The sequence below is a fragment of the Pristis pectinata genome, chromosome 8, assembly GCF_009764475.1.
Source record: "Pristis pectinata isolate sPriPec2 chromosome 8, sPriPec2.1.pri, whole genome shotgun sequence".
Taxonomy (NCBI): domain Eukaryota; kingdom Metazoa; phylum Chordata; class Chondrichthyes; order Rhinopristiformes; family Pristidae; genus Pristis; species Pristis pectinata.
This window is the reverse complement of record NC_067412.1, coordinates 53613250-53629706: the sequence shown is the minus strand read 5'-3', so window position 1 is coordinate 53629706 and position 16457 is coordinate 53613250.

Here is a 16457-nt window from a genome sequence, read left to right as displayed (position 1 = left end):
TAACCATGAAGAATTCTTATTATTTGGTTATTTTTGTAGCTTAGAGAAATTGGTCGTCCTCACTAATTTTTCAACAAACATATTTCATCTCATAGATTAAAATGATGAGTTGTAAATGCTATTAATTAATATTACTTAAATTAAATTGATGTATTTTAATTGACAGAAACATACAAAAGACGGTTCACCCTCAAACAAACATTAATGTTTTTCACATGGAACATAAGGGAAGTTGAAGTGCACTTGCGTGGCTCGCTTTGGTGGAAGGATTGTGCATAGATCAGGGTGATGCATGAATGCAGATCATGCTGTGTGGGATGTTAGATTATGCTGTGTGAATATGTGCAGCGCAGATTGCAAATAATAAGCACTGCAATCATGATATGTCGGTGATAAAGGAAATAAGGTGGGTGGAGTGCAATTTGTGTTGAATTTTCTCAGTGTTCACAGAATTGCACTCACTCATAAAATTGGAATTATTCCATCATGTCTTATTTTTTGTTTGTAGATTATGCTTAGGCTCTATGTGCCAGTAGGATAATAATTTGTTACTGTTGTATTTATTTGCACGATCCACTTGCAATTTCTGGTAATGGCCGTTTCCGTGATGTTGATTTTCAGGTATCAATCACTTCATTACCCTTGAGTATCTAGTTCTCCTTTTAGAGATGTTACTCCTTTCATATTTATGGAGTATGAATTACCTATCTTTTAATAATTGCTGAAACTGAAGCAAATATGTGATATATTATACCAGCCCGGCAAATTACTACATTGATATTCTTTGTCACAGAAATACAAATGCGATGCACGGCTGATAACAACAGCTGCATTGCATTCCCTTTTTTACCCAATAATTCTAGGGCTCTTTGATGCCATACTCCATCAAACGTTACGTTAAGTACAGTGATTTCCACCTCAACTCCGAACTGCGAATTATTGATCCATGTCTGAACCAGGTATTGAACATCTATGAGCCAAATTGTGGAGTGTAGTTAGTTTCTGATTAGTTGCATTGCGTTTACTTGACTTCATTATCTGGACCCACTTCAGCGATATTTACACATTGGTGCATATATGCTCCAGAAGCACCATCATCATTAATCTTTCATTTCTTTGCTACCACTGAATTTTATTCAGTGCTCAATATTTACTCCATTTGAACATGATAAGCTGATAGTAAAGTGGCACTGTGCAAGAGCTCTTTTGAAGGTCAAATCTCGTGTCCAAAACAAATACTGAATTAATAAATGAGTTTGCACATGTCATTGATATGATGCATAAATAAGAAATGATGCAAAAACGAGAGATGAAGTGCTTGTTGAGTAACCATATTTACAGTGACATGCAAAAGTTTGGGCACCCCTGCTCAAAAATTCTGTTTCTGTGAATCGTTAAGTGAGTGGAAGATGAACAGACCTCCAAAAGTCAGAAATTTAAAGATGAAATATTCTTTTCAATACTTTAAGCAAGATTAGTGTATTATTTTTGGTTCGTACAATTTTAGAGTGAAAAAAAGAAAGGAGCTCCATGCAAAAGTTTGGTCACCCCCAAGAGATTTGAGCTCTCAGATAACTTTTACCAAGGTCTGAGACCTTCATTAGCTTGTTAGGGCTATGGCTTGTTCACAGTCATCGTTAGGAAAGGCCAGGTGATGCAAACTTTAAAGCATCATAAATACCCTGACTCCTCAAACCTGTTCCCAACAATAAGCATGTATGGGCTCCCCTAAACAGCCGCCTACCACTCTGAAAATTAAAATAAATGATGCCCACAAAGCAGGAGAAGGTTATAAGAAGATAGAAAAGCGTTTTCAGGTAGCCGTTTTCTCAGTTTGTAATGTAATTAAGAAATGGCAGTTAACAGGAACAGTGGAGGTCAAGTTGAGCTCTAGAAGACCAAGAAAACTTTCCGAGAGAACTGTTCATAGGATTGCTAGAAAGGCAAATCAAATCCCCCGTTTGACTGCAAAAGACCTTCAGGAAGATTTAACAGACTCTGGAGTGGTGGTGCACTGTTCTATTATGCAGCGACACCTGCACAAATATGACCTTCATGGAAGATTCATCAGAAGAAAAGCTTTCCTGCGTCCGCACCACAAAATTAAACGTCAGAAGTTTGCAAAGGAACATCTAAACAAGCCTGATGCATTTGGGAAACAAGTCTTGTGGGCTGATGAAGTTAAAATAGAACGTTTTGACCGGAATGAGCAAAGGTATGTTTGGAGAAAAAAGGGTGCAGAATTTTATGAAAAGAACATGTCTCCAACTGTTAAGAACGGGGTGGATCCATCATGCTTTGGACTTGTATTGCAGCCAGTGGCACGGGGAATATTTCACTGGTAGAGGAAAGAATGATTTCAATTAATACCAGCAAATTCTGGAAGCAAACATCAACATCATCCGTAAAAAAGCTGAAGATAAAAAGAGAATGGCTTCTACAACAGGATAACAATCCTAAACACACCTCAATATCCAGAATGGACGACCTCAAGATGCACAAGCTGAATGTTTTCCATGAACCTCACAGTCCCCCGACCGAAACATCATCGAAAATCTGTGGATAGACCTCAAAAGAGCAGTGCATGCAATAATGCCCAAGAATCTCACAGAACTAGAAGCCTTTTGCAAGGAGGAATGGGCGAAATCCCCCAAACTAGAACGGAAAGACTCTTAGCTGGCTACAGAAAGCGTTTACAAGCTGTGTTACTTCTCAAAGGGGGTGTTAATAAGTATTGACCATGCAGGGTGCCCAAACTTTTGCTTCAGGCCCTTTTCCTTTTTTTTGTTATTTTGAAACTGTGAACGATGGAAATAAGAAAGTAATCATGCTTAAAATGTTAAAGACATTTATCATCTTTAACTTTATGGCTTTTAAAAATCAGATCATCTCTTACTCGCTTAGCTATTCACAGTAACAGAAGTTTTAACCAGGGGTGCCAAAACTTTTGCATTCCACTGTACCAATGCTAATAACCTATAACTAATTCGAGGAAGTACATGAAACTGGTCATTCACCTTCATGATCTAGATAATAAGGTATAAATATTAATCCAGTATGTTCTCCGAAACCAGATTCGGATACTGAAATAGTATTCAAAATGTATGTCATTTCTATTCCAATTTAGCAAATACCCCCGATATAGTGCTTTCTATCTCCGGTATTCCAGTCATATCGCTTCAATGTCTCTATGGAACATAAAATTTGCCATGCCTCTTTGTAAATTTCATTAAGGAAGGAACTGATTTTAGATTATAGAGGAACAATAGAAACAAACTCACACATCAAAATCGGTTTCTGAAATCCGCTTTGGCCAAATATTGGTCTGCGTCCTTCTGAATCAGGTTCTCCGCATTTTGGAAAAAAAATGAATGAGTCCTCAGATATTTCCAGTCATCTTCAAACAGGATACTGTCTGTATGTCTGAATGTTGCAGATCGGATTTTTCTTGTACCTGTAACGGACCGATAAATATCCATCATTAAGGATAATTATCATTGGGGACATGACGTCTTCTGGGTACTACCATCAGCGAGGAGATACAGGACCTGAAGATGAAACCTCAGTGATACAGGGAAAGCTTCGTCCCCTCCACTATCAGATTTCTGAACAATCCATCAATCCATGTACTGTACCTCATTAGTCACTTTAGATGATTTATTTCGCATTGTAATTTAGAGATTGTTATGTGTTTGCTCTGTACTGCTGCCATCAAGCAACACGTTTCACGTCATATGTCAGTGATAATAAATATGATTCTAATTCTGATTCAGTTGCCTGTCATTTACCGGGATCCAGTTGCACCCACCCGGTATTCTTTATTTTGGTATTAATTTCAATTGTAGATGAGTTCTCGGCGAAGGCCAATTCTCCAAAATGGAGAATACTTACTCATCCACTACAGACTTGCAGAATTTCATTCCTCAACCACGGCGGGAAATGCTACATCAGTAAATACGTATATGATAAACATATAGCTTAATTCAGCGAAATTCTGTGTGTGTGTGTGTGTGTGTGTGTGTGTGTGTGTGTGTGTGTGTGTGTGTGTCTGTCTGTCTGTCTGTCTGTCTGTCTGTATGTCTGTCTGTGTATGTCTGTGTGTGTTTGTGAGTTAGAGAATGATCAGCAACACTATACGTAAATAAATTTGAATACGAACAGTATCAACACGTCTGGGCGGCGGAGCAGCACAATGACAAGAGCCAACTTACACCACAAATGCATGTGAAGTTTTCACTTTCTCACTGTGACGGCGTGGGGTTCCTGTGACTGGTCCACTTTCCTCCCACATTCTGAAGAAGTGCGGGCTAATAGATTAATTGACCACAGTAAATTAATCCTATTTTAGAGGTGAGCAGCAGAAACTAGACGGATTTTATGGGAATCTGTGGAGAAGAACAATGAGATTAATGTAGGATTAGTGCAAATGGGTGGTTGATATTCGGGCGGAGCTGGTGAGTTCAAAGGCCTGTTTCTGGGCTCTACGAAGTTATGATAATACTTTATGGATGTTATCATTATTTTTACATGAAAATTATCACTAATACTGAAGTCTACACTGCCTTTCCGGAGGGCTGAAGAGTTAAATTTAAGTAAGTTTCAGTTGTCAGAACATTTGTCATTATTTTGTCCCTTGGTGTTATTTTATTGGAACAGCAGGTAACAAAAGTAACATCGACAATGCGTTTAAGAGTCCTTTAGACAGACACATAAATATGCAGAGAATGGAGGGGTAAGTATCATATGCAAGCAGTAGATATTTAATTTAATTTAGCTTCATGTTCGGCGCGGACATGGTGGGATGAAGACCCTGTTCTTGTACTGTCTTGTTAAATGCTCTACATTCTATCTGGAAATACAAATGAACAAACCTGAAACAACAGGATAAATTTTATGTTCTCTGGAGGTTGCCATAAGCGTGTCCCAACAAAAGGAAACAAATCCTTTATCAAAATGGAAGTTCTTGTTTTAATGGGACGTTGTCGGGGTGCGTGATTTATGCGATGGTATTTTGCGAAAAGTCAAAATATTGACTGGATTCTAACAACAAATGAAATAATGCACTTTAATCTTCACTTTCCGGAGATAATGGAAAAGGTGCTCATATGCACAGCTTGATCCCTTCATTTCTCGCTGATAATTCCGCTAATGTTGACTAAACCTTCCGGTGAAGTTCTTACATCATATTTCATTTCATATTATAGAGGTTGGCAACATGGACTGTGTTGCCATATGAGCGTTCTCATCACGTCATTAAAACTTAAGTAAACAATATTTATTCCCTATGCATCACCATTGTTCAGAATCAGTGCGGTAATAACCAGAAATCACACATTTATATCATGTTGGAAAATATGTTAATCATAGTGGTGGGCCGGTGGGCAGAGCAGAAGTGTATTGGAACATACTGCATGCAACGGACTGAATTACATCATTCAGCGCTGTAAGATTCCATAATTGTCCACCTGTTTGATCCGGAAAGCAGATCAGCGACACTCATTTTCGGAATCCCCAGTTTGCGTCTTGTTATCAGGCGGAGGCTGCGGTGAGAGAATGAGTCTGAGTATCCATTAATGGGCAGGTTATTTCTCATTGGTGCTTTTAGCAGACTGCAATTCATGCTTCACCTCTGTCAAAATCTATTGGTTGTTTGGAAGGAAAAGGTAATTTCAGTGGGGACAAGGCATACTGAACGAAGAAGCTTTCAGATAAGTCAGAGTTGGTGAACCTTTGGAGCGATAGCGTGATAATTGTGAAGACTGTTCAGGTCCTATTGCAATATCCTGCTGCCGGAATATGACGTGGTCCTTCCTGATATTCAGTCTGTTACAGCTTTGGAACTGTGAGTTATTGATCGTTCAAAGTTTTCAGTTAGAGTGATACTCTGATAGATATTGAAGCAGACATTTGATCTTTCAAAGCACGTTACTGAACAATTAAGTGGCATGAAATGTAACTTTTATCTTTTTTGTGGTCTAAAATAATGATATGTAGAGGCAATGAACGTTATTCTTCACATGTGAATTTGAAGCAGAACAAGGAAAATTAAAAAAAATAATTAGAAATATTAATCCTCTCTTTAAGAAGTTTAACACGTAATGTCCGGTGAAGCAAGACACGGCTTTACGCGATTCATGTTTTCATTTGCTTGGTAGTACCAGAAAAAGTAAGTATTCGGGTTTTTGTTTCCTGATATGTTAGATCGAGTAAACAGAATCTTGGGTATGTTTTTATTTCCTTCAACATCCCAAACAAATTGGATTCTGAATTTCTGCAGTGGGGTGCAGAGAAACTGTTGAGAATAGCTTGGACCTCGTGAACACGTTTACGTTCCCCGTTGTCAATTCTACCAAATAGTTTGGAATTGAATTTGCGCCTTAACAACAACAGTGCTGTACATCATTTCATGTCTCTCACCATACCCTGTTCTTCTGAGTTAACGTTCCCTTGGTGGTATTGTTCTGACCCCATGAGCAGAAGAGCGCAGTCGTTATTGGAATAGGCACCATTGGGGCCTGGAGTATCTGAACTACCAGCGTGTATTACAGTTACGCTGCTGTCAACTGAACCAGTACTTTAGTTTGTTGTCGTTATAAGTATTCGCAAGAACCTAATCCGCCTGGACAGTCATTAACTGAATTAAACAAGTTAAAAAGCTTGTGAGTGCTAAAATTTTAGAAAGTAAATGTTGAAGACTTCCCAAGTAAAATACTTCTGCAATTATTAGTAAGTTCAACTTTGAAATAAAATGACACGAACGTATCTTCCAATATGGGGAACGGGCATGAGATTGCCTTGGTAGCAATTACATTCATATTATTTTTGGAACAATATATTTTATCTTCAAATTTTTGTGTGCAGCGATGTCCGTTTTTTGTCAGAATGCTTTTACGTTTGTACATCCGTTCGTGCGGCATTACAAATCGGAATGAAACATTTGAACAAGTTTTTAATATTTTTTTCTCATCACAAGCTGCACACCATTTTATACAGTCAGCGCAGGATTTGGAGACAAATGGACATTCTATTCCTAATGTATTTAAAAAAAAATAAACGTTTTCTCCAAATTGGCCTTTCATATTTATTTTCACCTCCATCCGCTCTTTGGCGTGGCTTTCAGTGCAAAGTCAAGCTAATTTCTGAAAGCTAGAAGTCCTTTTGTCAGTTGTCATCGATGTCAATGGCACGTTCCATGGCAGAGAAGACGTTGGACAATAGTTAAAATTTACTGTGTGTATGATTCACTGTTCAGAACTTTTATTTTTTTTTCAGAATAAATTCTGTTTCAAGGAAATGTGAAGATCCTTTGTCTAAATTTATTTTGTTAACCGAATGTCTTCAAAACTGTAATCTGTTTCACACGTTTCCTGTTCTGTCGTGTATAAGTCCTTTAATATATTTGAACATGTTTTCTTGACCTTTTGAGCAATGTTAAACATCGATAGAGACAAAGAGAGTTGACTTACGATGCATTCTCCTGCTCGAGGCATCAGGACATTTACGCTCATGGCTATCTTCAATAACAGTGCGGGTCTTTCCATGTTTATATAGGTCAATAAACAATGTTAGTTTCCCATTGGGAAAAGAGCCCAGTATTTTCTTCAAATATTTTATGCACTTCACAAGATAAGTTAATGTGAATACATTTTATTCATACACTATAAAGGGCTTGATATTGCAAAAAAGTTCTATGGACGACTTAGCACAAAATTGTAGTACTGTAGAACTGATAAAGAAACATGCGGCATGAACCCTTCAATCAATTCCAGAAATTACATGCGAATCAATATCAGGTTACAGCAGTCTATTCTGAAATAAGAGTGCACGATTGACTTGTTGAATGTTGACCTGGTTTGTAAGAATACGATAATATAATGAACAGCGCAATAACGCAATTTGGCACCTCATGCCTACCTGTTCCTCCATCCCATTGGGATGTTTAACTTGGAACACTTTTTCCTGCATGGATCTGAATCTATTGGTAGCCTTAATTTCTAACAGCTGATTCATACTTAATGCCGAACAATGTGACTCAGGATCCACATCTTACAGTACAGAATCCTCATGCTAACTGTCCACTGGGTGGAAAATATCTGATGCTTTCAGTCCTGAAAAACCAAATTCTTCCGATGATTTTGTGTTCTTGATAGTTTCCTGACAGGGAAACAACAATTCCGCAACCAGACTATTATAAGGAATTTACTATGCTTCAATGAAATCACCTTCACTTCTTTAAAAAAAAAATTCGCTGGCATGGGTGCAGTCTGCTTCATGCAATGAAAAAAAATCAATCAAGTGAATCTTTGCTATCCTTCCTCTGTATCAATATCTCCGTGCAATTTTCAAGATATGACATTATCAGACATCTAAATAAATGGAGCAAATGTTCACAACTCACCTTGAAAGAAAGACTAATATACCGCTTGTCCTTCTCAAATACTTTTTGGATCTGCAGGTTAACTCCCACCGATTCAACGCCACTGTCTTTGAAACTCTCATCATTAAATATAAATCACATTTTCATTCATCTTACAATTTAGTTATTATTTAACCATTTTTCCGTGACCCTTCCCAATAATTTTGTTCTGAATATCCAACTGATTGGAAGTTATTCTTGCTGATTAAACTCAGAGTAGTCTCTGAGTTTAAACAGGATGAAAGAACAGTGAAAATAAATTACCTTAGGTCATTAAACCTGGATGCAGATAATTAGATTAGGCAAAATGCCATAAAAGACGGAGATAAATAATATTAGATACACAGAAAAGTACCTGTTACAACAGAATCATTACTAATGATGTATCAGCCTAGAGTTAACTGTAATTGGTATCATTGACTGAAGCATATCTTCAGTCTTAGAAAGAAATAAATATGATCTGTTAGTGATGATTCTCTTTCTTACTAATTCTAAATAGTAGACTAGGTACTCGCGGTCCAAAAATTCTTATCGATTATTCCCTTCATTTTTCACATCGTCACACAATTTTCATAAATTTTCGTTGTTTTACGCGACATTTTCAGCTGTGCAGCATTTTTACTGTTTATTTTGACAAATGGAAGTGTTCAATTTCTCATTCCTTCCATTACCTGTTCAATTATATGTGTCAGTCTTGAGCCAGAAGGAATCCGGGTTTGTTTAAGATATAAGGTCAAGCAGCTATTTCCGTGTCCTGGTGAAATTTGTTGTCGGAATTTATTACATGTTTATGGCACTGAAGCTCAACAAGGTGATTTGCTTTCAGTGTAATCGTGATGTGTTTCTCATATACATTTCATTTTATGTCACACATCTTGCAATGGCTTATATCGAATTGTTACTCAACGCACGACGGGGAAATGGTTGCACAAGACTGGGAGTGTTTTGTTTGCTTCAACAGGTTCACTGGAATTTCTGTCGCGTGCCCCAAATTATTTTCCAAATATTGGACAGTAACAGCACAAATAAATGTATCTTTTTACTTTTAAGGTGTGATGCCCACTCCGTGATTTCACCCACCGTGGCGTAATCATGCAAATCTTTGATGTCTGCAATTGCTTGGTTGAAAATACAATTCCACGAAGTTTGGCTAATGCTGTGAGCACTGCCTTGGGTGTTTCAAATGTAATTTAGCAGGAGTATATTTTGAAATATTGTTGCTTTGAAAATCATTTGAAAACATAAACTGCAAAACATTTCCAAATATATCTGAAAATAACTTAACATACAAACTTTTATATATTTTGACGAATATGATCACTGTCTTGAGATAAATTTGCACTCCGTATTCGCTAGATTTTCTGATTCCGTTGTTAAATCTGAAAATCTGTTGTACTGTATCATGTTCAACTGCGTTTCATAAATCACTGACTCAGAATATATAGTTTTCTCTGAGTTCGTATTTCCATCAACTTTGTTTATGTATCTTAACAGAACAGGCTAAAGGACATCTGATGTTGTAATTCAAAGGCAGTAGGACACCCGAGGCCAAGTGAAAGGCAGTTGAGATTTTAACCAGTGGGATCCGTATGCAGTTCAGGATGAGTGAAACAATTTGAAATGTGTGAGCGGGAGTGCATGGAAAGGATGTCAACAGCACAGTTTACAATCAATTCGGTTTCAACAGGAGCTCGGTTACAGAACCCCTTTACTAGTTAACTTTCTCTTCACTTATTTATCGGTCGTCTGGAACCAGCACAGTCCTTGCGCAACACACTATTTCAATGCCCAGTGGTAAGTGTGGGGAAGGGTTTGGGAAAAGCTGCACGAATCAGCAGAATAGGATAAGTTGGTATTAATATAAAATGTACAGATAAAAAAATAATCAGAACTAATAAAGATCCAAAATATTATTCATGAAGCAACGATTATTGTCGTGTCTTCGACAAATGCTCTTCGCCGGACCAGCAAAATAACTTCCCGATGGTCTAAATCTAGAGTTTGCTTTAATATTTCAATTTTGTTGGGAGAATGGACAGACAATTCGGCATATAGTCTCCTGAAGTAAATGGGATCCGTAAGTAGCTTCCACAAGGTGAGATTTGTCAAGTTATTACATTGTGCAAAAAATTTTTACACTGAAGACACGCCGTAATTATTGCTGCCTCGACAGTACTTGTGGTTCCATCAAAAAAAACATATTCGAAATTCAAAACACCAGTATCACTCCACTACAGTAGATTTAGTGTTTATTTTCTCTCAGTTTGCTGTAATTGTGTAATTTCCATTCGATAGTCTCATTCATTTAACAAACCCTCCTTCTCACTATCACAGTACGGCAACTTCCCCTGCCCGAAGAGAATTCTAATTCTTGCTTTCTCATTTCAGGCCGACGGAGCGAATGTCAAATAAGCCCAGAAGGTAATGTGGCGTTGTTTTCACTGTAACTAGTTCTAAGGAGCTGTCGCTGAATGTTTCTTAAAGTCTTTGTTGCAGACCGAAGGTCACCTGCTGCATCCAAGCAGAGCGAAGGTCACTATGATCACTAAGGGCAGACAGGGGAGGCCCTATTCCTTGACACTGCTCTTTGGATACAGAGAAGTCTCACTCTTCATCTCATCACTTACTGCTGAGACTTATATCGCATGACGAGCCAGTCCGGCCCTTTTTCCACTGATTCGACGGCGCAGAATGCGGTCATCGCCGTTCAGAAGCTTTTCACTAACGATGCAACTGACTATTCAGTGAGCAACTGAATCTTCGTGCTCCATCTGTCACCCGCTGACTGCAGAACAGAAATGTCAGAGTCCTCTAGCCACCATTGTAGAAGCCGACGTGGTGTAAGTAGCCTCCTGGGGACTCACAGCCAGATGGACATATGCACAAATTGTCACACATAATTGTTGAATTTAATGTTTCATTGAACGTATTCTGATTCACTGATTGCTCCATTGCTCGTTGAGTTAATGGCACAGGTAATGCAAACGGCTATGATTCAATCAACGTCAACGAGAATGCAACTTCCGAGTGCCTCGAATCGGGATCAAGACATTACTCACGGATAGCCGATAAAGAACAGGAAGCAATTCTTCATAGAGAAGACCAGATTAGTGACGAGAAATTATCTCTTCAAAACAGGCTGTTGATTTCAGGAGGAGATTTCTCAGAATGTGGGTAGTCTAATTGGTACTGAACGGAGAAGAAAACTCTTCACTCACGTCATTGTGAATCTTAAGGATTGGGAATCGTATCCCGAGGATGCTAGTGGAGGGTCCGTTACTGTGTTAATTCAAACTGGACGTAGAAATATTTCTGAATATTAAACGAAATAAAGGATTTGGGAATAGAGCTGGAAAAGTGAGCTAAGGACGAACCACAGTCATGGTATTGGTGTGTATACACAGTCTGAAAGTGTCAGCTAATTTAATCCTACCCTAAGCTTTATATTAGTTGTGTTTTTGAAAACATATGCTCTCTCTTGACTTTGGAATGAAGGACGCCATTGCCTTCACCTGTAGCTGGCTTCAAGGATTGCAACTTTTTGACATATATTCTGCTGTGATTCTACTAAAACCGTGCAGTTGAGGTTGGCAGAGGGCAGCAGTTTGTGTGCCAGGAGAGTGGAGATTCTCTGCAAAGGAAACTGGGGACCATCCAGCATGATCAGTAGTTACTGATGGATGCCGCTGTTGTGTGATGAGAACTGAGGTGCGCGGCCGTTTTGGAAGCACCAGGCAAACCTCGCCTTTGGGAAGGGTCAGGACCCATTGTCACGTTCGATGTTTAATGCCGCGGTAGCCAGGCTGCTCAGTGGCACAACGAATCACACACATGGGGACTGTATTCCAGGACACACTCTGATGATGCCGGTGTGACCTGTGCAGGTAAATCTTAGATTTTCCTCTCATCTCTCACTGCAGTCAGAAGGAAATTCTTTGGAATTTGACCCAAAACCTCAGTAAGTAGTCTGAGCAGCAGGATATGACATAAACACAATCCAGCTTTTCGCATGCACCGCGGCAGCGTCTTTCCTAAGTGCATATGGAACTCGTCAGAGGGTACGTGTTGGTTATTTGTGAGTTCACGGATTTGTCCACTCTCAGAGAAAATTGCAGTTTATAACCTGGTCATCATCAAACACGAGATTAATAAAATATCCCGAACATGTATTTTAATAAATGCACATGGTGATTCAGCATCAATTGCCCATCAACAATTCCCTTTCAGAAGTCTGTTAACCACATTCTTTGAACAGCTGCGCTTCTTCAAAGATTTCCGTTCTTTTCACTCGGCATTCCCCGCAATTCAACGTGTACTTTATTTGACTGAAAATAGACCGACTGCAGGCAGATAAGCGCTTGCAGAAACGTATCTCTCAGAACCAGAATACGAGGTAGTCCGTTGAGGTCTGAAATATGGAGAAATACTTTCATTCACAGCATTCTGAATCTTCTGAATTAGGAATCGTCTCCCGAGGAGGGCAGTGGAGCAGTTACAGTGTTCATTCAAACTGGAAGTCAATAGTTTTTGGATTTTAAACGAGTCAAATGAATTGGAGACAGAGTTGCATAGCAGATCTGAGGTCGAACAACAGTCATCATCCAGATGTGCAGGAACAGGCTGGAGGTGTCATCAAAGTTACTCATATACTTACCCTTACATAGTTTGTGTTTAACGCAACGTATGTTTTTTTCTTGACTTCGAAATGAATTCCGTCTTTGCGTTCATCTATAGCCTGCCTAATGCATGGCAGTATTTTGACATATATTCTTCTATTGTTTGTTAGGTTTCGTTCTGCTGAGACTTGCAGATGGCCATATTTTCTGTGCCGGGAGAGTGGAGATTTTCTACAAAGGAAAGTGGGGGACCATTCAGCATGATGAGTGGGACATGGCAGACGCCACTGTAGCATGTCGGGAGCTTGGCTGCGGGGCAGCATTGGCAGCACCAAGAAAAGCTTACTTTGGGGAAGGGTCGGGATCCATTGTCACATTCGATGTCCAATGCCACGGTAGTGAGGCGGCTTTGAGGGACTGTAAATCACAGCCATGGGGACTCTATTCCGGGACACACTCCGATGATGCCAGCGTGATTTGTGCCGGTGAGTGTCAGCCTTTCGGCTTGTTCATCATCCTGGTCTGTTGGCAGGAATTAAAATAATCCGGACAGCCCGCTGTGAAGGTATTTGGGAAATAATTGCATTCTGTACGGATGTTATGACTGCTATATGTGTTTCAAAATTTGTGTTAACGTACTTTCGCCCTTATAGTTATTCAATTCGGCATTTCGTGCAAGAAGTGATTTATGCTTGGCACATTTACACGGAACACATTGGACAACATCAGTGGGGATGTATTCAGTGTTAACACTTCAGATCGGTAACCTTTCATCGTCACTGATAATGACGTACTGATAAAATAATGTCATTGATGTGAACCAAGATGGCCGTTAAGTGCTTCCAGTGATGCAGTCCGATCTGCTGATTACTTCCAGTGTTTTCTGTTTTACTACCATAATTCCAGCGACTGCAGCAGTTTCCCTTTGGATACACTGGTGATGGAAATAACTAAATTGGAATTTGACCCAGGGCCCAGAAAGTGTGCTAAACAGCAGGAAAAATCATAAACACAATCCAACTTTCCGTACGCAGCACGGCAGCGTTTATCCTATGTACAGCTTGAACTCATCAAAGACACGGGTTGGTCACTTGTGAGTTCGTGGACTGATCCACTGTCAGACAGAATTGCAATTTGTAACTTAATTATCATGAAAAATCAGATTTCTCGAGAATGCCATATACCGAACGTATAATTTATTACACCCCCCCCCATGAAGATTTAAAATCAATTGTCCATCCATAGTTGTCCCTCATAACGTACGTTAACCAAAATCTTTGAGCAGTTTTAATGTGCGCTCCTACGTTCTTAAAGTAAAAACCGAGTTGAAGGGAATTTGAGGATTTACTTCCAGCAACCATAAAGAAATGTTGAGGTATTTCTGAACATGAAAGTTCTCCCCGAGGAACAGTGAGCGCGAATTAGAATGATGGTTCCCACAACATGGTACAATATAATCGCAACGAATGCTGCTTTGCCAGAGTCAATGTTTCGGAAGGAAGACAATATCGTTGCGTCAACCAGCCATATTTCGGGGATTTCATGAGCAACTAAAAGCTATGGTTTTTCAATGGCTTTGCACTGCTGAATCACCCCTCTCGTCTTTCACTAGATCACGGTTGTCGAATTCAGATACATTATACATCAGATTGGGGATTATAGGCCTCTGGATTTTGAAAATTTGCGATAATCTTTGAATAATTTGTTTTAATATATTTCAGTGACTTTAATGATGGGGAGATCTTTTAAAGATATTTTAAAACTCCTCATTTTTCCGAAAAAAAAATTCTCCCTCTATATTTTTCTCGTGTCAAAGTGTTCAAAGGGTGTGGTCGCAAAATTGCATTGCCCGAGGTTTGCTGGCCGCTGATGATTTGCTCTTTGAATCCCCGTCGCAGAATCTTCAATATTGCCCTTCCGTGTCTGTCACAGATTAGTGCGGGATTGTGAGGAATGTGCAAGGCTAATCCAGACAATAATCTGGTCCCAGAATTGCCCTTATATTAAGAGAGGGACATTATGTAAAACAAAATAATTTTTAAAAATGAGCTGCCGGAGGAACACAACGGTTCAAGTTGTATCTGCGGGGGACAGTGGACATTTGATACTTCGGTTCGAGGCCCTTCATTGGGACTGAAAGAGTTGAGGCGCGTTAGACGGTATAAAGAATTGAAGGGGAATATTGAAGGACGGAGGATTGATATAGCAAGAGAGACTGAACGTGAGCGGTGGAGTCAAAAGGGTCTGCATATCCTGGAATAAGATAAGAGAGGAAGGTGTAAAGGAACTAAATTAAGGCGGTATTGCAGGTAGATGGTGTAGGGACCCATAGGGACGTTTATGTGCATGATAAACAGATGGAGTTGGTGGATGAGAAGTAAGAAACTGGATGATTGGGAGCTTAAGGTGGAAAGGAGTCTGTGTTTAGGAATAGCTGTGTGAACTAGAAGAAGAAAGAGGGAGAGGCATATGGGAATATGTTACCTGAAATTTGAGATTTATTGCTCATGACGTTGCGTTGTAGACTCCATGGCGGAACATGAGGGGTGGTTCTTCTATGGCTTCCCTTGACATGCTGACCAGTCATTTCCCCGGATGCAACGTGTACCTCTTTGACTCAAAATAAACTGAGTAGTGAGAACATTTTCCAGTTTTAACAACTCTCAATGTATGTTAAAGTAAGACATTTTCATGAACAGCATTGCAACACACTGATTGTTTTGTGTAATTTACAGGAACTGTAAAACCTAGACTAGTGAACGGTAATAGTCGCTGTGAGGGGAGGCTGGAGATCTCCGGATTTGGAAATTGGTGGACAGTTTGTGGTGATGAATCCTGGACTTTAACGTTGGCCGACGCTGTCTGCAAGGAACTGCGTTGTGGCTCTGCACTATCAGGATCGTTTGAAGCTCACTTTGGGAAAGGTTCAGGGCCAGTTGTTGGCCCGAAGCAGTGTGGACACCATAAGGACATTGAAGTTATCTGTTCAGGTACGTTATCGGAGCATTGTAGTAACAAATGGCGTATCAACGAAATATATGCAACCCCAGCGGCCTCAACCCTGTGCAAACGCTCGAAGTTGAAGGGTTGTTCAGGAGAAGCAATACTGTTCATCTGTAGAGATACCGTGGTGTACATAGACTTTAGTCAGGCGTTTGATTGGGATTCATCGTGGTCGGCTCATTCAGAAAATAAGCAGACATGGGATCCAAGGAAACTTGTTTGTGTGGATTCAGAATTGGCTTGCCTAGAGACGACAGACTTTGATTACAGATGGAGCGTATTCTGCCTCGAGGTCTGTGACCAGTGGTGTACTTCAGCGATCTGTTCTGCGACCCCTGTTCTTTGTGAATTTTGTAAATGAATTGGATGAGGATGTCGAAGGGTGGGTGAGTAAGTTTGCTAATGACAGGAAGGTTGGTAGT